Here is a 21,161-nt window from a genome sequence, read left to right on the forward strand (position 1 = left end):
GTCCTTCTAGCCACAGGGGAAAAAGAATTACAGGATTTGGTGGACACCGTTGCAACTAACAGAAAAAAATATGGAATGAAAATTAACACAAATAAAACAAAAGTATTGGCAATAGGAGGAAATAAGGAAATAAAAATTGTGCTGAATGGAGAAACACTAGAACAGGTGCAAAATTTTAAGTATCTTGGAAGCAGGATAGACATCGACTGGAAGTGCACCACAGAAATTAAAACAAGGATAGCAATGGCAAAAGAAGCGTTTTATAAGAAAAGGAGAATTTTCTGCAGCGGTCTGCACAGAGAACTCAGAAAGAGACTCATAAAATGTCTTGTATGGAGTGTTCTTCTATGTGGCGCTGAAACATGGACATGGCGGAGGATGGAAAGAATAAGTTGGATGGACAAAGTAAAAAAATAAAGAGGTACTGAGAAGAGTGGGAGAGAAAAGACAGTTACTAGATGTAATAAAGAGAAGAAAAAGACATTGGATTGGGCATATATTAAGAAAGAAGGGAAAAGGAAGCGAGGAAGGAAGAGATTCCAGGTACTGGATGACATGATGGACGGTACAACATACAGCAGCCTTAAGAAGGAAGCAATGGATCAAAGAAAATGGAAAGGCAAAGGACCTGCTAATATAGCAGATAACTGATGATGTTGACTTGTGTGGATATGGTGTCTGTTCTTTCGGACATGTCCGAAAGATCAGACACCATTGATGACCTGCAGCCGTCTAGAACGAAATTAGAACTATATATAAATACCTTCAGCTGCTGACGGGCGCTGATATATAACAACGAGGACAGGTGAAAATGTGTGCCCAGACCGGGACTCGAACCCGGAATCTCCTGCTTACATGGCAGACGCTCTATCCATCTGAGCCACCGAGGGCAGAGAGGACAGTCCCCCTGCAGGGACTATCTAGCGCACGCCTCCCGCGAGACGAATATTCTCGCCTTACATGTCCACACACTACATTGTTAGTGTCCCTACCCAACACATTCTTACTCGTGGAAGACATTCTTACCAAGTCCCGTACGAGTTCGGGTAATATTTGTGCATCCGCACAGAAGAAGGTCATGGCCGGTATCGCCGGAACTATATACTTATATGAATATAGTGTCTGTTCTTTCGGACATGACCGATGCATATCCTTCCCGCGCCACCCCTGTAGTTGCCAGCACTCAGAGGGCCTGCTGCTGATTTGTCATGACACATAAAATCTTCAACGTCGGCTTTGATACGTTGGTCTTGCCATATATACAGGGAATCCCAATTTACTTGATGCAACAACGCAAAGTCCAGTTCTCTTATTCAGTCGCTTCAGGAAGTCTATTGAGACCCAGGAAGGCAACACTCTGACTTTCGGAAAAACATCATCCACAAAGTTCCGAAGATTGCAAGAGTCGACAAGTGCGAGAATTATGCACATCAGCCTAACGGCTCATGCTCCCAAGTTGCTGACAAGAACAGTGTACAGAAGAGCGGAAAAGAGAATTGTGGATGTGTTAAATGACGATTAGTTTGGCTTTAGGAAAGGTAAAGGCACCAGACAGGCAATTCTGACTTTAGGTTGACAATGGAAGCAAGACTGAAGAAAAATCAAGGTATTTTCATTGGATTTGTCAACCTGGAAAAAGTGTTCGGCAATGTAAAATGGTGCAAGATGAAAAGAGGGTTAAGCTGTAAGGACAGACGGGTAATATACAAGATGTACAAGAAACAGGAGGGAATAATAAGAGTGGAAGACCAAATACGAAGGGGTCGGATTAAAAACGGCATAAGACAGGGATGTAGTCTTTCGCAGCTACTGTTCAACCTATACATCGAAGAAACAATGATAGAAATAAAAGAAAGGTTCAAGAGTGGAATTAAAATTCAGGACGAAAGGATATCAATGAAAAGATTAGCTGGTGACATTGCTATCCTCATTTAAAGTGAAGAAGAATTACAGGTTCTGTGGAACGGTATGAACAGTCTAATGAGTACAGAATATGGATTGAGAGTAAACCGAAGAAAAACGGAAGTAATGAGAAGTAGGAGAAATGAGAACAGTGAGAAACTAAACATCACAATTGACGGTCACGAAGCAGATGAAGCTAAGGAATTCTGCTACCTAGGTAGCAAAATAACCCATGACGGACGGAGCAAGGGGGACATCAAAAGCAGACTAGCATTGGCAAAAAGGGCATTCCTGACTAGGAGAAGCCTACTAGTACCAAACATAGGCCTTAATTTGAGAAAGAAATTTCTGAGAACGCACGTCTGGAGCACAGCATTGTACGGTAGTGAAACATGGCTTGTGGGAAAATCGTAATAGAAGAGAATCGAAACATTTGAGATGTGGTGTTACAGATGAATGTTGAAAATTAGATGGACTATAAGGTAGGGAATAAAGAAGTTCTCCGCAGAATCAGTGAGGAAAAGAAAAGAATATATGGAAAATACTGACAAGGAGAAGGAACAGGACGTTAGGTCATCAGTTAAGACGTTAGGGAATAACTTACATGGTACTAGAGGGAGCCGTAGAGGGTGAAAATGGTTGAAGAAGACAGAAATTGGAATGTATTCAGCAAATAATTGAGGACGTAGGTTGAAACTTCCTGGCAGATTAAAACTGTCTGCCGGACCGAGACTCGGTCCCGAGTTCGAGTCTCGGTCCGGCACACAGTTTTAATCTGCCAGGAAGTTTCATATCAGCGCACACTTCGCTGCAGGGTGAAAATTTCATTGTCGAGGACGTAGGTTGCAAGTGTTACTCCGAGATGAAGAGGTTGGCACAGGAGAGAAATTCGTGACAGGCCGCATCAAACCAGTCAGGATCTTATCACACACAAGGGGCCATGTCGGCTTGAACCTCCCACTGATATATCAACTATTCCTCGAATGTACTGTTTAGCGTTCATTTGCATCTACAAAGACCATCCGCCAGTCTGACAAACAAGGTAATTTATGACTTCCTCACAAAAACCGCCAGAAGAAACCCAGTTGAACATAAATTGCCGCATTATAATTAGAACATTTTTTGGAGCAATCGTCAGTGACTTCCTGCCTAGTGCTGTCCAATCTACCTGGTACATGGCGGCCAATGACAAGATACCTACTTACGAGAAGCTGCACAAAACTCATCTGGTGACTTCACCTACCTGAACAAACTGAGAATTTGTAAACACTTCACCGACTCATCTGTGGAACTGCTAAACAAATTACTGATATTTTATCCAGAATATTGGCAATCATCGATCGCTCCAATGAGAGGCACACTGACAAGACAGAACATCTCTGGCCACAGAGGTTACGCTATCCCCGAAGAAAAATCAACGCTGCGACCTGGATGCTAGACCACACCGTTGATTACATCACACAGAATCGAACAACGACTTTCACGAACTACTACTCTTATGCTGGATATGAAAATATGAAAATCAAATCTGACCTGTATTACTCTTCGAAGTATGGGAATATGTCAGACATTATGACAGCAAAATCTTGAACTAAGTGCTGAGTGTTAAAAGAACTCAAGTAAGCTACGAACGAACGGACATCGAGAAGAATCTCCTTCATTTCATGGAGTAGCAAGAAGCCTTTGGTTTTTTGCTGTTTGTTATATACTGGGTGATCAAAAAGTCAGTATAAATTTGAAAACTGAATAAATCACGGAGTAATGTAGATAGACAGGTACAAACTGACACACATGCTTGGAATGACATGGGGTTTTATTAGAACCAAAAAAATACAAACGTTCAAAAAATGTCCGACAGATGGCGCTTCATCTGATCAGAATAGCAATAATTAGCATAACAAAGTAAGACAAAGCAAAGATGATGTTCTTTACAGGAAATGTTCAATATGTCCACCATTTTTGGTTCTAATAAAACCCCATGTCATTCCAAGCATGTGTGTCAATTTTTACCTCTCTTCTACATTATTTATACTGACTTTTTGATCACCCTGTACATCGAAAGTACTGTAACAATATATATTTTTATTTCAAAAAGAAATTTCTCTTTTATTTTCTAGAAATAGAGCATTATATTTTTACTCAAGAAGAAGGCGTTTACGTTTATCATTACAAGGAAGACATTATTTTTTATGTCACGAGGAAATAAAATACATTAACAAAATTAATAAAATAAAAAAGCTACCTAAAAATAAAAAAACGAAAAATAAAAGAAAGAAGGGGAAAAAGTTGATAAGATCTGTGCAAGTCATACGAAAGATTATGAGTTCAAAACCTGTCGACAACTTAAATTTTTACCTTTAAATTTTATTGAAATGAACTACTGTAGCGACTTACGTCACTGATATTTTATCGCTTTCGTCTATTAATTGTTTCACTAATAACGAGAAATTAATGTTTTGTGTATCACTTAATAAGTAATTTCAGGAATAATAAAAATAAATTCATTCCTTAGAGATCTGGAAGTCGTGCACAACACCGCAAAGGAAGAAGTTTGCAGAAAACGAGCTTCGACGATTTACAAACGGTGTCATCGGAAAAAAGCCCTCCAGACCACAGCTAATAATTCCGTTCAAGAGGTTAGTGAAATAAGTAACTGAGGGCCAAGACTGAAAGTTTAATAAAACTAAATGCAAAGAAAGAAGCAGCACTGAAGATATGAAGTAAAACAAATGCTCTTCACCGTGTTCTGTCGTTAAAGTGGACAAAAAGGTCACCTGAAGCGAAAGAAAAAAATCAATATACACAGAAGTGTGTGCAATGTGTTGTCAAACGTTCCTGAGGTTCAGAAAACAGTTATGGCTCTTTAAATACGAAAAATAACATTTAGAAAAATTATGTATCTATATCAAGAAGGAAAGTTGGAAGCCATGGAGAAAAGTGCCGTAAGGAGGATGCAGCTATGGATTGCATCTGTATCTGGTAAATAGCAATAGAAATCTGGGACAGGCTACATTAACGTCCGCTAAAATTTTTCTTTTTAATCATTGTTTATTTGGTCCTAATGTGCAATACATCCGTCATGAATCCGTCATGACACTTGATGTCATTGGTCGAATTAAGTACTGAACGAAACCGAAAGCAAAATAACTAGTAACATTCCACAATGTGTGTGCTGCGGCGCATCTGAAGTATGATCCCACTGCTGGAATTTGAGATTCCCGGCATTTTATGAGGGAGGGGGGGGGGGGTGGGGAGGGGGCTTTTGTTACCCACTGCGATAGCAGCGCGCCATGCGGCCAGCAAGTGACACTTCTGAGTACGATAACGGACGAGTGCGAATACTGTCGTTTATATTAATATATAGGTTTTACAACATAGAGCGTATGTAGAGTCATAAAAATCGACAATAATTAAGAAAAGACACCGCATTTTTCAATCAATAGTTTCTTGAGGACCCTGGGAGGTATGAAATTGTAGATTGCACGGCAGTTTCTTTACGATTCTCTTATAACGTACAGATACTTACCGAAGAATGCCATTATTTTCATAACAAAACATTGCCAGTAGACATCAAAAGATCCGACCTTTTACAGAAAAAAGTGATATATTTACCCAAAACCGCAAACTTTTGTTCGCTACACTTCCAGCCATATCAGTAAATGTGGAACATAGGAAACCGGTGTGAAATGTAATGCCTACATTGTTAAATGTATCAAATTAGCCACCGCACATGTAGCTTAAGGGAAAACCGCACAGACGTCATAATAAAATGTCAAAAAGCAATAAAACTGTTTCGTAGCTGGGAATACACCAATTCCACAATTGTTGCTACATCTGAGCCACAAACGGCAAGAATCTTAAATATATTCGCATCTGTACCAGAAGTAATTAATTACGTGTACAAAAATATTCGTTTATCAGGCGAATCAACAGACTCCATAAAAAAAAAGTTTTTACATGTCAAAGGAAGAGCCTATCATAATAAGAATAGACAATAACAGAAATATACGCTTCTTGTGTTTTTCTGGTAAGGGTGAAAGACAGGGAGCGAAAGGCTATTTCCAATTTGTACAGAAACCAGATGGCAATTATAAGAGTCGAGGGACACGAAAGGGAAGCAGTGGTTGAGAAAGGAGTGAGGCATGGTTGAAGCCTATCCCCGATGTTATACAGTCTGTATATTGAGCAAGCAGTAAAGGAAACAAAAGAAAAATTTGGAGTATGAATTAAAGTCCAGGGAGAAGAAGTGCCGTGCGGGATTAGCCGAGAGGTCTTGGGCGCTGCAGTCATGGACTGAGTGGCTGGTCCCGGCGGAGGTTCGAGTCCTCCCTCGAGCATGGGCGTGTGGGTCAGTCCTTAGGATAATTTAGGTTAAGTGGTGTGTAAGCCTAGGGACTGATGACCTCAGCAGTTACGTGCCACAAGATTTCACACACATTTGAACATTTCTGGAGAAGAAATAAAAACTTTGATGTTTGATGATGGCGTTGTTATTCTGTTAGAGACAGCAAAGGACCTGAGAGAGCAGTTGAACAGAATGAATATTATCTTGAAAGGAGGATATAACATGTACATCAAGAAAAGGAAAACGTGGATAAAGAAATGTAGCCGAATTAAATCAGGTGATGCTGAGGGAATTAGATAAGGACATCAGACATGCTTTTCGGAGGCAAAGTAACTGGTGATGGATGATCGAAGTAGTGTATGTGTGTGTGTGTGTGTGTGTTTGTGTGTGTGTGAGTGAATTCCTAACATGCTAAGAACAGCACACACACCCATGCCTGAGGGAGTAGGGAGGATATAAAATATAGACTGACAATAGCAAGAAAACCATTTCTGAAGAAGATAAATTTTTTAACATTGTTTATAGATTTAAGTGTCATGAAGTCCTTTCTGAAAGAATTTGTATGGACTGTACTGTGGCCGAGCGGTTCTAGGTGCTACAGTCTGGAACCGTGCGACCGCTACGGTCGCACGTTAGAATCCTGCCTCGGGCATGAATGTGTGTGATGTCCTTAGGTTAGTTAGGTCTATGTAGTTCTAAGTTCTAGGGGACTGATGACCTCAGATGTTAAGTCCCATAGTGCTCAGAGCCATTTGAACCATTTTATGGAGTGTAGCCATGTATGGAAGTGAAACATGGATGATCGTTTAGACAAGAAGAGAATAGAAGGTTTGGAAATGTGGTCCTACACAAGAACGCTGAAGATTAGATGTGTAGATCACGTAACTAATGAGGAGGTACTGAATAGAATTGCGGAGAAGAGAAATTTATAGTTCAAAATGGCTCTGAGCACTATGGGACTTAACTTCCGAGGTCATCAGTCCCCTAGGACTTAGAACTACTTAAACCTAACTAACCTAAGAACATAACACACATCCATGCCTGAGGCAGGACTCGAACCTACGACCGTAGCGGTAGCGCGGTTCAGAAATTTACGGTACAACCTGACTAAAAGAAGGGATCGGTTGGTAGGACACATTCTGAGTCATCAAGAGATCACCTGTTTAGTAAAATGGTTCAAATGGCTCTGAGCACTATGGGACTCAACTGCTGAGGTCATTAATCCCCTAGAACTTAGAACTAGTAAAACCTAACTAACCTAAGGACATCACACACATCCGTGCCCGAGGCAGGATTCGAACCTGCGACCGTAGCGGTCTCGCGGTTCCAGACTGCAGCGCCAGAACCGCGCGGCCACTTCGGACGGCATCAGTTTAGTACTGGAGGAGAGCGTAGGGGGGTAAAATCGAAAAGGGAGACCAAGAGATGAATATAGTAAGCAGATTCAGAGGGATGTAGTCTGCAGTACTTATTCGGAGATATTCGCACAGGATAGAGCAGCGTGGAGAGCTGTACCAAACCAGTCTTTGGACCGAGCAACAACAACATGCCTCTTGCGCATGATATATGTATTTACATTCTATTATTATGGAAATTGAAGGTATTTCTTTATGTTGTATCTTATATCACTGAATCAATGAAATTCGGCTGATGTTAGATTTATTTTACGATAATTCATGTCACTTGGTAATGCAGTGGCGTGCTGATCTACGTAATCTCACAGTACCGTCAGTGGGTTCTAGCCAACAGCAAGCGTTTTCGCCGGAGTGGGCCCCACTCCGTCAGGCTGGCGGAATCGGCGGGCCGGCCACCACAAAGGTGAAGAGCGGTGGGTTGGTCAGTGACTCAGCCGCAGCGCGGCGCCACATGTGCCGTGCCCGCCACACGCGCACTTCCCGCGGAAATAGCCACGAGGCCGCCCAGACGGCGGCGCGCAACCACACACACACACACACACACACAAGCACACCCACACCCACGTGCCGCCTGGCTGCACACGTGGCCGCGACTCCTACGCTGCACTCCTTGCAACCACGGCCGACTTACTACCCGCTGCGCCGGCGCGCCGTTTAAAAACGTAGGGCGCCGTAAAAAGACGGGCGCGGCCCTTGCAGCCTCGGTCCCGGGACGTAAAATGTTGCTGTGTAGTGATGGCTGTGCGCCGCAACCGATTTACTGCCCCCCACCTCCTCCCTCCCCCCTCCCTCCCCCCGAACCTCCACTGCCACCATCTCACACCACGTGACGGCCGGTAACGAAGGACACGGCGCCGGAGCGTGCCGTAAAAACTAGAGTGGCGCGTTCGCGACGCTTATTACTTCCCGGCGCTGGCAGCTCTTCGCGTCTGCGGTAAGAATGAACTCGGCTGGCCGTTGCGCTGTCCTATGATTGGCTCCCGCCGTAAAAGCGGTGCCACGGGTTTTACGGAACTGGGGTATATCCGCTCTCACCGCGCACGTGCCGACGGTTATCGGGGAGCAGTGAGATTTCTCGGTGAAGCTGCAGAGTACTCGGCAGCGTAGCCAAGGTCGCTCATGCGCGACGGCCATACAGAGGTAACCGTCGGAACTCTTCGCACTGCCGTATCCTCTACGGCAATGGTTGCCAACCGGGCGGTAATTAGCCACTGAGCGATAAAATGTACACCAATGGCCATTAAAATTGCTACACCAAGAAGAGATGCAGATGATAAACGGGTATTCATTGGACAAATATATTATACTAGAACAGACATGTGATTACATTTTCACGCAATTTGGGTGCATAGATCCTGAGAAAACAGTACCCAGAACAACCACTTCAGGCCGTAATAACGGCCTTGATACGCCTGGGCATTGAGTCAAACAGAGCTTGGATGGCGTGTACAGGTACAGCTCCCCGTGCAGCTTCTACACGATACCACAGTTGATCAAGAGTAGTGACTGGCGTATTGTGACGTGCCCCAGTTGCTCGGCCACCACTGATCAGACGTTTTCAATTGGGGAGAGATATGGAGAATGTGCTGGCCAGGGCAGCGGTTGAACATTTTCTGTATCCAGAAAGGCCCCTACAGGACCTGCAACATGCGGTCGTGCATTATCCTGCTGAAATGTAGGGTCTCGCAGGGTCGTAACACATCTGAAATGTAACGTCCACTGTTCAAAGTGCCGTCAATCCGAGCAAGAGGTGACCGAGATGTGTAACCAATGGCACCCCATACCATCACGCCGGGTGTTACGCCAGTATGGCGATGACGAATACACGCTTCCAATGAGCGTTCACCGCGATGTCGCCAAACACGGATGCGACTATCATCCGAAAAAAATGACGTTTTGCCATTCGTGCAACCAGGTTCGTCGTTGAGTACACCATCGCGGGCTCTCCTGTCTGTGATACAGCGTCAATGGTAACCACAGCCATAGTCTCCGACCTAATAGTCCATGCTGCTGTAAACGTCGTGGAACTGTTCTTGCAGATGGTTGTTGTCTTGCAAACGTCCCCATCTGTTGACTCAGGGATCGAGACGTGGCTGCACGTTCCGTTACAGCCATGCGGAATAGATGCCTGTCATCTCGACTGCTAGTGAAACGAGGCCGTTGGGATACAGCACGGCGTTCCGTATTATCGTCCTGAACCCACCGATTCCATATTGTGCTAACAGTCATTGGATCTCGACTAACGCGAGCAGCAATGCCATGATACGATAAACCGCAACCAGACAACACCGGTCAACTGCTGTTTGTGTATGAGAAATCGGTTGGAAACTTTCCTCATGTCAGCACGTTGTAGGTGTCGCCACCGGCGCCAACCTTGTGTGAATGCTCTGAAAAGGTAATCATTTGCATATCACAGCATCTTCTTCCTGTCGCTTACATTTCGCGTCTGTAGCACATCTTCGTGGTGTAGCAATTTTAATGGCCAGTAGTGTATTTTCCTGAGGGGTAATAACAAAATAATTCAATAACGCTTCGGCCACGAAACTAAATTGTTTTTAAAAGGTCATTGCTACTATCACTATTTCGTAAGACAGTAATACTGATTACTTAATCTCTCTCTAAACTCCGAACAGGCCTTGGGAGGCCCAGCGGCGCCGACCGACCACCGTGTCAACTTCAGGGGACAGGAGTCATTGGATGCAGATATAGAGGGCACGTGGCCAGCACACCGCTCTACCGACCGTCGTCAGTTTTCGTGACCGGAGCCGCTACTTCCCAGTCAAGTAGCTCCTCATTTGGGCTCACAAGGGTTGAGTGAACGCCGCTTGCCAACAGCGCTCAGCAGACCCGAGTGATCACCCACCGAAGTACTAACCAAGCCCAACACTCGATGATCTCACGGCAACCGGTTACCGCTGCGGTCAGGCGCCGTTGTCTTTGATTACATAAGTTACCAATAATTAGTCTTTTTTGAAATGCCTACAAGCATCAACGCATGACACAGTGTGATGGAGCTTACAGCTTGTGAAACAAATGTATGAACAACACCTTCTCTACATAGTGCGCCCACTACAGACATACACTCCTGGAAATTGAAATAAGAACACCGTGAATTCATTGTCCCAGGAAGGGGAAACTTTATTGACACATTCCTGGGGTCAGATACATCACATGATCACACTGACAGAACCACAGGCACATAGACACAGGCAACAGGGCATGCACAATGTCGGCACTAGTACAGTGTATATCCACCTTTCGCAGCAATGCAGGCTGCTATTCTCCCATGGAGACGATCGTAGAGATGCTGGATGTAGTCCTGTGGAACGGCTTGCCATGCCATTTCCACCTGGCGCCTCAGTTGGACCAGCGTTCGTGCTGGACGTGCAGACCGCGTGAGACGACGCTTCATCCAGTCCCAAACATGCTCAATGGGGGACAGATCCGGAGATCTTGCTGGCCAGGGTAGTTGACTTACACCTTCTAGAGCACGTTGGGTGGCACGGGATACATGCGGACGTGCATTGTCCTGTTGGAACAGCAAGTTCCCTTGCCGGTCTAGGAATGGTAGAACGATGGGTTCGATGACGATTTGGATGTACCGTGCACTATTCAGTGTCCTCTCAACGATCACCAGTGGTGTACGGCCAGTGTAGGAGATCGCTCCCCACACCATGATGCTGGGTGTTGGCCCTGTGTGCCTCGGTCGTATGCAGTCCTGATTGTGGCGCTCACCTGCACGGCGCCAAACACGCATACGACCATCATTGGCACCAAGGCAGAAGCGACTCTCATCGCTGAAGACGACACGTCTCCATTCGTCCCTCCATTCACGCCTGTCGCGACACCACTGGAGGCGGGCTGCACGATGTTGGGGCGTGAGCGGAAGACGGCCTAACGGTGTGCGGGACCGTAGCCCAGCTTCATGGAGACGGTTGCGAATGGTCCTCGCCGATACCCCAGGAGCAACAGTGTCCCTAATTTGCTGGGAAGTGGCGGTGCAGTCCCCTACGGCACTGCGTAGGATCCTACGGTCTTGGCGTGCATCCGTGCGTCGCTGCGGTCCGGTCCCAGGTCGACGGGCACGTGCACCTTCCGCCGACCACTGGCGACAACATCGATGTACTGTGGAGACCTCACGCCCCACGTGTTGAGCAATTCGGCGGTACGTCCACCCGGCCTCCCGCATGCCCACTATACGCCCTCGCTCAAAGTCCGTCAACTGCACATACGGTTCACGTCCACGCTGTCGCGGCATGCTACCAGTGTTAAAGACTGCGATGGCGCTCCGTATACCACGGCAAACTGGCTGACACTGACGGCGGCGGTGCACAAATGCTGCGCAGCTAGCGCCATTCGACGGCCAACACCGCGGTTCCTGGTGTGTCCGCTGTGCCGTGCGTGTGATCATTGCTTGTACAGCCCTCTCGCAGTGTCTGGAGCAAGTATCGTGGGTCTGACACACCGGTGTCAATGTGTTCTTTTTTCCATTTCCAGGAGTGTATTTTGTACTTTGTACCATCCATCAGTGACGGTAAAATTGAGACATATTCAATACATATGCTTAACTATCCGATGAAGACGCCTTCTCGGAGCTGTAGTAGTTTCCGCAGCAGACCATAAATTGATGCGTTATTCACTGGACAACAGCAAACTAATTGACAGCACAGCGCAACTGTAATTACGCAATAGCTACTTCACTGCTGCAAGGCTTATACTGTATTATTACAGGTATTATTAGTGGCAGTGGCAAGGCACAAAGCGTCGGCGGGCTGAAGTCTTGGGCCAGTTTAGAAGTAAAGAGATGCAAATAGTGGGCCTAAGTATGGAGCACACATTTTAATTTGATTGATTGTAAATGGGGGTTTAGGGTGTGGGTATAGCAAGTGTGAATAGGGAGAGGAGTTTTGTAACGAGCGTCTGCCCTCAGTGTAGAGAATTAGCTTTGTTTTCTGAGGAGCAGTTTGTCGGTGGCTTTCGCGATGCACTGAGAATTGCTTTATCATTCTTTAAAAAAGATTGTTAGCAATAAGCAGCACTAGTAGTCTCAATGAGTCGTTAATAGTTCTCACTTCAACGAAACTCCTACAAGAGCTAAATTTGATTTATAGTTTGCTATTTTAAAAATGAAAGTATTCAAAAAAATTCTTTTTCATCCAAAGGTTTAGTTGGGCGTTGACGTTGATGATGGTCGGAGGGGCCAACTGCTATTTGATTGCACTCGGCGGTAATTGTCTCAGAAAGGTTGGGAAACTCTGCTCTACAGCAGGCATCGGCAACTGTTGAACCGCCGGCCTGATTCACATACCTTCTTAGGCTGCGTTCGCAGTAGCACCGACAACGCTCGTGAGACGCCGCCGCCAGAGGTCGCCCAATAACATCGGCCGACAGCTTGGTCACGCGCATCCGTTCTCATTCGTCAGTTACTTGCGGAGAAGAGGAGATAAGGTTAGGTTAGAATCTGTTCTATGTATGAAGTAGGTTATATTTTAACCTCCAAGGGCGGGATGGATAACACGACGCGTCCTTGCTTGGAAACGAGTGCTGAAATGCGGCGCTTGTAATTAGAAAGAGTACTGTATATACTGACCTCAGTTACTGGCATTACCAGACAAATTTTACGAATATATATGAGACGGAGGGAAAAACGCTGCGTCATAAAAGTTAAAAACGCTTAACTTTCTTTCTCCCACCACCCATCACCATCAGAAGGGGCCGTCACATTTGATGCTAACATGCCGTAATTGATTTTTTTCGTATACTGAAAGTATTAATTAAAAACCACCTTCATTCACGAATTTTCGTGTTTTATTAAGTACACGATGCATTTCGGACACTTGTCTTAATACACGATTTATTTTTGCTCCTGAATGAGGAAAAAATGCATGTTCGTATCACGAAAAGGTCTGATGTTACATAATTAACTTCGTAAGTCAAATGCAGAAAATATGTGCGAAACAGTAACAAAAATGAACAGTGTAAACTTAGGACATAACCTAAGAGAAGCGTTTTTAACTTATTAACACCATCCTACATTCTCTTCTCCATCTTGTTCATCTGTATCACTTCACCCAAGATCCCTGGCACTACGAATAAATTCATCTTTGATCACACCATGTAGAACAACATCTTTGAGGTGTTTTAAAACATGTGTATGCAAATGTACCTCTCGAGTGAAGCGATATGCATGAAGAAGATTGGAGAAAAGAATGTATGATGGTGTTAAAGAGTTAAAAATGCTCTTATTAGGTGGAAAGTTTGCAGTGTTCATTTTTCCCACTATTTCGCACGTATTTCCCACATTGTACTTACGAAATACATGACAAACATCGAAGATTTTCGTGACAGGAATATGGATTTCCCATAATTCAGGAGAAAATAATTCATGTATTATTTACACCTGATGATGATACCACACGGCCGAAATCTGGGCGTGTATTTAATAAAACACGAACATTTGTACCTGAAGGCGTCTTTTAATTCTTACTTCCAGTTTATCGAATACAGTCACGTTTGAAGCTGCAAAATATGGCTAAAATGATTTTGTCATAAATTTTACACGCGTGTATTACGAAAATAAGTAGTTTCAATGGTACATCACATTTACGATCGCTCCAAAACACGTTGTGGCGAGTACGGTTTATTATGTTATACTGGTGGGATGAACGACTTCGGCGTATAAAGGTTTTGCCAGTGATGTTATGAGAACATAATGGTTAATTTACGTGGTGCATGCAGATGATATTTGTATTACCTGATGCATGGATAAAATTTGTGTCAGTAAGCAAGCACGATTTCTTTACTGAAAGGCAGATTTGTGGTTTCACAGTAGATCGCTTTATTATAAAATTAGTGATGCAGCATTTTCAGAAAATTATATTCTTGTACTGGAAACCTGAATGCTCTTTAAACACTTGCGCAATAGAGTTGAGAAAAGAAGTAACAAGGTTTCATATTTCGTAGTATTTGAGGTGCAAGACTAAAAATATTAGCTTTAAAATTAGCCTTTCAGGGTATCGTAGATAGCATCCAGTATACGAGGGCTATCCACAAAGTACATTACGTTTTGGAATTTAAAATAAATAAAGTATTGGAATTTTTTTTTATTATATACAGATGAAAGCCACACTTAAATACTACTTTTCTACATAGTTGCCATTTAAATTAAGGCACTTATCGTAGCGATGGACGAGCTTGGAAATTCCTTCGTCGTAAAATTCGGCCGCCTGCGCCTTCAACCACGTGGTTACCTCTTCTTTTGGGACAGAAAAGGTGTGATTTTCGTGGATTTCCTGGAAAGAGGCACTACAATAAACTCTCAAAGGTATAGCCAAACTCTGCACAACCTCAAAAGAGCAATACAAAACAAGCGCAGGGGAAGATTGGGCTCAAAGATCTTGCTGATTCACGAAAACGCCCGGGCCCACACGGCAAATGCCACTCGTGAAGTTCTCGAATCTTTTAAGTGGGAGTTGTTTCCTCATCCGCCGTACAGTCCCGACCCGGCACCGAGCGACTTCCACTTATTCCCAGCAATGAAGAAGAGGTTGGCTATGCAGCGTTTTGATGACGACGCACAGCTTCAAGAAGAGGTAACCACGTGGTTGAAGGCGCAGGCGGCCGAATTTTACGACGAAGGAATTTCCAAGCTCGTCCATCGCTACGATAAGTGCCTTAATTTAAATGGCAACTATGTAGAAAAGTAGTATTTAAGTGTGGCTTTCATCTGTATATAATTAAAAAAATTCCCAATACTTTATTTATTTTTAATTACAAAACGTAATGTACTTTGTGGATAGCCCTCGTATCACACAGAAACGTTGAAATTGTACTTTTTAGAACGTGATACAGGCATAAATATTGGAAAGATATAACCGTCAAATGTAAAATACCGAAGTGTCGCTTCTTCTAGTTTTACTCAAATCAGAACTGCATCCTAAATGTATCGTATTTTTAATAGAGCTGGAAATACAACTCTACAACCACTTGAAATTAGCTTTCGTTGCCCGGAAGTTTTTCACGTATGGGTCTTTGGCTTTGCATACTCGAGATGATTCGTGGTGAAATTGAAAAGCAAAACTACAAACACTCTGTTTTGCTGAATTTGTTTGAAGTTGTGTGGTTTTACGATATTTAATCTCCAGTGACTTTCATTCAGGATACGTGTGAAAGACGAGCACAAAGTTTCAAATAAGATACTCTAAAGTTTCAAATAAGATACTCTGAACACCCAATGTAATGAAATGTGGAAACATGTTGTACTACACCTGAAGTTGTGCAGATATACGATATTTAATCTCCAGTGACTTTCATTCAGGATACGTGTGAAAGACGAGCACAAAGTTTCAAATAAGATACTCTAAAGTTTCAAATAAGATACTCTGAACACCCAATGTAATGAAATGTGGAAACATGTTGTACTACACCTGAAAACCACTTCTCGTAACACAATCACCACCCTATTGGCATAAAAACGCCAGTAAGCAATAATAATAATTTGTAGACAACTAACGTCCGCTTACTACAACCCAAAAAACATCCATTACGACAACTTTAGGCACACTATGCTGGTATGCCATCCTTCTCAGCTGAACAACTTATTTTTTGAGGTTATAATTTACACCTAGAATTTCCGATAAAGATTTTGCCTCACTGTCGCTTCCAATACACTTGCGATTACAGTCCGTAGATTCCGAACTATGTATCTCGATTATGGTATTTCCATCGACAGGATGCCTCAAACTCTTCTTTGAGTGAACTTATCAGTTTCTTGCAGTCCATGCTTTTTGTCCTGTCGACCGAAATGGCCGAAGAAAACAAACTGATTTGAATCTCACCGATTGTCGTCCTAAATCTGAAGAATACGATTCGGAAGTTCGAATTAACTGAAAATTTGTGACTGCTTGTGGGAGAGGCCGAGGGCCAATTACGCTACGAATTGTTCAAATGGTTCAAATGGCTCTGAGCACTATGGGACTTAACTTCTGAGGTCATCAGTCCCCTAGAACTTAGAACTACTTAAACTTAACTTACCTAAGGGCATCACACACATCCATGCCCGAGGCAGGATTCGAACCTGCGACCGTAGCGGTCGCGCGGTTCCGGACTGTAGCGCCTAGAACCGCTCGGCCACAAGGGCCTGCTACGAATTGTTGAAGAAGTTACTGTTGCCATGGCTGAGAATGCTGGACGCAATGTGCAATCTGCAAGTAGTGCACGAGCTGTGTGACAACTGAACATTCCATGGTCCAACGTCTGAAAAGTTTTGTGAACAGTTGTCCCTGCAATTTATAGTGCGGTTCCAGGCTGACGTGGATGCAAATAGTCGTCACTGTGAGCAACGTTCGTGACTTGGAACGTAAACATGGTACGCAATTAACAAAGGTTATCCTCTCATGTGGAAATTAAAATGTATTTCTTTCAATGGTTTGCTCGTTATATTTCTTCCACATGTCCTTACAAACAATTCTCCTGGAGTCACTCGTTTTTTCCGGAGCCACGGCAAGTAGTGAAAATTTAATGTCACAAACATCCAGTATTTTGGGTGTCGTATCTACGCTGCTCTAGATAGACACTTTTGCCCTCTATCAAAACTAGACGAATCGTTTTAATGGAGGTACTGCATTCACTACTTATAAAAAATGGTCCAAATTTAGTCTCCAAATCGCTTTCCTTTATTTCCATATTACCGACTTCGGGCCAGCTGCCAAACTCCAGATCTATTACAAAAAAATATTTTATAATTGAAACTGAGCCGGCCAGTGTGGCCGAGCGGTTCTGGGCGCTTTAGTCTGGAACCGCGCAACCGCTACGGTTGCAGGTTCGAATTCTGCCTCGGGCATGGGTGTGTGTGATGTCCTTAGGTTAGTTAGGTTTAAGTAGTTCTAAGTTCTAGGGGACTGATCACCTCAGATGTTAAGGCCCACACTGCTCAGAGCCATTTGAACCATTTTTTGAATTGAAACTGGTGAAGATAGCAAATAGTTTAAAATTTTGCTAAGAAAGATTAAAAATTCTTAAGAAATTACTTGTTGTTGTTGTTGTGGTCTTCGGTCCAGAGACTGGTTCGATGCAGCTCTCCATGCTACTCTATCCTGTGCAAGCTTCTTCATCTCCCAGTACCTACTGCAACCTACATCCTTCTGAATCTGTTTAGTGTATTCATCTCTTTGTTTCCCTCTTCGATTTTTACGCTCCACGCTGCCCTCCAATACTAAATTGATGATCCCTTGATGCCTCAGAATATGCCCTACCAACCGATCCCTCCTTCTAGTCAAGTTGTGCCACAAATTTCTCTTCTTTCCACTTCTGTTCAATACCTCCTGATCAGTTATGTGATCTACCCAGCTAATCTTCAGCACTCTTCTGTAGCACCACATTTCGAAAGCTTCTATTCTCTTCTTGTCTAAACTATTTATCGTCCATGTTTCACAGAAACGACTTCCTGACACTTAAATCTATACTCGATGTTAACAAATTTCTCTTCTTCAGAAACGCTTTCCTTGCAATTGCCAGTCTACATTTTATATCCTCTCTACTTCGACCATCACCAGTGATTTTGCTCCCCAAATAGAAAAACTCATTTACTACGTCAAGCGTCTCATTTCCTAATCTAATTTCCGCAGCATCACCTGATTTATTTCGATTACATTCCATTATTCTCGTTTTGCTTTTGTTGATGTTCATCGTATATCCTCCTTTCAAGACATTGTCCATTCCGTTCAGCTACTCTTCCATGTCCTTTGCTGCCTCTGACAGAATTAAAATGCAATTAAAATGTCGTCGGCGAACCTCAAAGTTTTTATTTCTTCTCCATGGATTTTAATTCCTACTCCGAATTTTTCTTTTGTTTCCTTTACTGCATGCTCAATATACAGATTGAATAAGTTAGGGGAGAGGCTACAACCCTGTCTCACTCCTTTCCCAACCACTGCTTCCCTTTCATACAGCTCGACTCTTATAACTGCCATCTGGTTTCTGTACAAATTGTAAATAGCCTTTCGCTCCCTGTATTTTACCCCTGCCATCTTCAGAATTTGAGAGTATTCCAGTCAACATTGTCAAAAGCTTTCTCTAAGTGTACAAATGCTAGAAACGTAGGTTTGCCTTTCCTTAATCTATTTTCTAAGATAAGTCGTAGGGTCAGTATTGCCTCACGTGTTCCAACATTTCTACGGAATCTAAACTGATCTTCCCCGAAGTCGACTTCTACCAGTTTTCCCATTCGTCTGTAAAGAATTCGTGTTAGTATTTTGCAGCAATGGATTATTAAACTGATTGTTCGGTAATTTTCACATCTGTCAACACCTGCTTTCTTTGGGATTGGAATTATAATATTCCTTTTGAAGTCTGAGGGTATTTCGCCTGTCTCATACTTCTTGCTCACTAGATGGTAGAATTTTGTTAGGCCTGGCTCTCCCAAGTTTGTCAGTAGTTACTTATAACACAAATTTGTATAACATTGCATTTGTTATAATTACAGAGTAACATGTCGAATATGGAGGAGAAAGTTCACTGCCGTAACTAGTAATACGCTAGCCTGTTGCACCTTTATAATTTGTTTTTCCTGATCGAAGTATCTACAGCAGTGAAAAGCGCCCTCTATATATAGAGAGTGACCGATGTAGGTCATAAGAAATCCTCCGACGCATGGCGTAAAGCACTGATGTGGAAAATAATAGCATTAAAATTTTCTTAAAGAAAATAGTTATCAAAGATTTTTAAAATAATTTTATAGGAATTTTAACTGGTGGGACGCTCTACCAGACAGCCTCAGCAGACTGGCCTCGGCGAACTGGACACGGCAGGGGTAAATACAGGGTGGCGCGGTGTTCGGCCTGGCGCAGTAGTAGCTCTACAACCGTCAGATAAGAGGAAGAGAGGAGAACTTTGGCATTCTCTCCGTTTCTTTTAAAGTTTAAATGTATTAAAGCCCTGATTTTTTTTTACATGATGTGCTCGGGAACATTTTTATGTACGAAATAGTTCAATACGTAATGGACACTGTCGAAAATAGAAGGGAGACAAAATATTTTTGTAATGTTTTAATGCTCCTTTCAACTTTTTTATAATAATAATGTCTTCCTCGATGTTTCTTTTGTTACATTTAGAGAAGTCTCGTATTACATAAGTCCGCGGAGGGCACTTTGGAGCGTTAGAAACTTCGCACCAGTTACAATCGCTGTAAAATAACTTTAAAAAGATCTTTGATAATTGTTGTATAAAGTGCTTTGAAAATACTGTAATTTAGTGCTATTACTTTCCACATCAGAGTTTTATGCTATACTTAGGAGCATTTCTTATGATTTACGTCGGTTCACTCTCTAGAAATAGAGGGCGCTTTTCAGGGTCATAGGTATTGCACCAATCAAGTGTCTCGGAAAAAAATTATAAATCTGCAGCAGGCTAGTGTATCACTAATTATGACTGTGATCTCTCGGTTCCCCGCTAGACAAGTTACTCTGCAACAGTAACAAACATATACACTCCTGGAAATGGAAAAAAGAACACATTGACACCGGTGTGTCAGACCCACCATACTTGCTCCGGACACTGCGAGAGGGCTGTACAAGCAATGATCACACGCACGGCACAGCGGACACACCAGGAACCGCGGTGTTGGCCGTCGAATGGCGCTAGCTGCGCAGCATTTGTGCACCGCCGCCGTCAGTGTCAGCCAGTTTGCCGTGGCATACGGAGCGCCATCGCAGTCTTTAACACTGGTAGCATGCCGCGACAGCGTGGACGTGAACCGTATGTGCAGTTGACGGACTTTGAGCGAGGGCGTATAGTGGGCATGCGGGAGGCCGGGTGGACGTACCGCCGAATTGCTCAACACGTGGGGCGTGAGGTCTCCACAGTACATTGATGTTGTCGCCAGTGGTCGGCGGAAGGTGCACATGCCCGTCGACCTGGGACCGGACCGCAGCGACGCACGGATGCACGCCAAGACCGTAGGATCCTACGCAGTGCCGTAGGGGACCGTACCGCCACTTCCCAGCAAATTAGGGACACTGTTGCTCCTGGGGTATCGGCGAGGACCATTCGCAACCGTCTCCATGAAGCTGGGCTACGGTCCCGCACACCGTTAGGCCGTCTTCCGCTCACGCCCCAACATCGTGCAGCCCGCCTCCAGTGGTGGCGCGACAGGCGTGAATGGAGGGACGAATGGAGACGTGTCGTCTTCAGCGATGAGAGTCGCTTCTGCCTTGGTGCCAATGATGGTCGTATGCGTGTTTGGCGCCGTGCAGGTGCGCGCCACAATCAGGGCTGCATACGACCGAGGCACACAGCGCCAACACCCAGCATCATGGTGTGGGGAGCGATCTCCTACACTGGCCGTACACCACTGGTGGTCGTCGAGGGGACACTGAATAGTGCACGGTACATCCAAACCGTCATCGAACCCATCGTTCTACCATTCCTAGACCGGCAAGTGAACTTGCTGTTCCAACAGGACAATGCACGTCCGCATGTATCCCGTGCCACCCAACGTGCTC

At 44.0% G+C, this 21,161-nt stretch overlaps 1 protein-coding gene and 1 non-coding gene across 2 annotated transcripts in view; both read right to left on the minus strand.

Annotated features, from left to right (window-relative positions):
• LOC126457081 (chordin-like protein 1) overlaps positions 1-21,161 on the minus strand; it is a 672,845-nt gene that overhangs the window by 251,106 nt on the left and 400,578 nt on the right. The gene's annotated exons all lie outside the window — the stretch shown is intronic.
• Trnat-ugu (transfer RNA threonine (anticodon UGU)) lies at positions 817-891 on the minus strand. Its single transcript has one exon. It is a non-coding gene; the product is annotated as a tRNA-Thr (tRNA).

This window comes from Schistocerca serialis, chromosome 1, assembly GCF_023864345.2.
Source record: "Schistocerca serialis cubense isolate TAMUIC-IGC-003099 chromosome 1, iqSchSeri2.2, whole genome shotgun sequence".
Taxonomy (NCBI): domain Eukaryota; kingdom Metazoa; phylum Arthropoda; class Insecta; order Orthoptera; family Acrididae; genus Schistocerca; species Schistocerca serialis.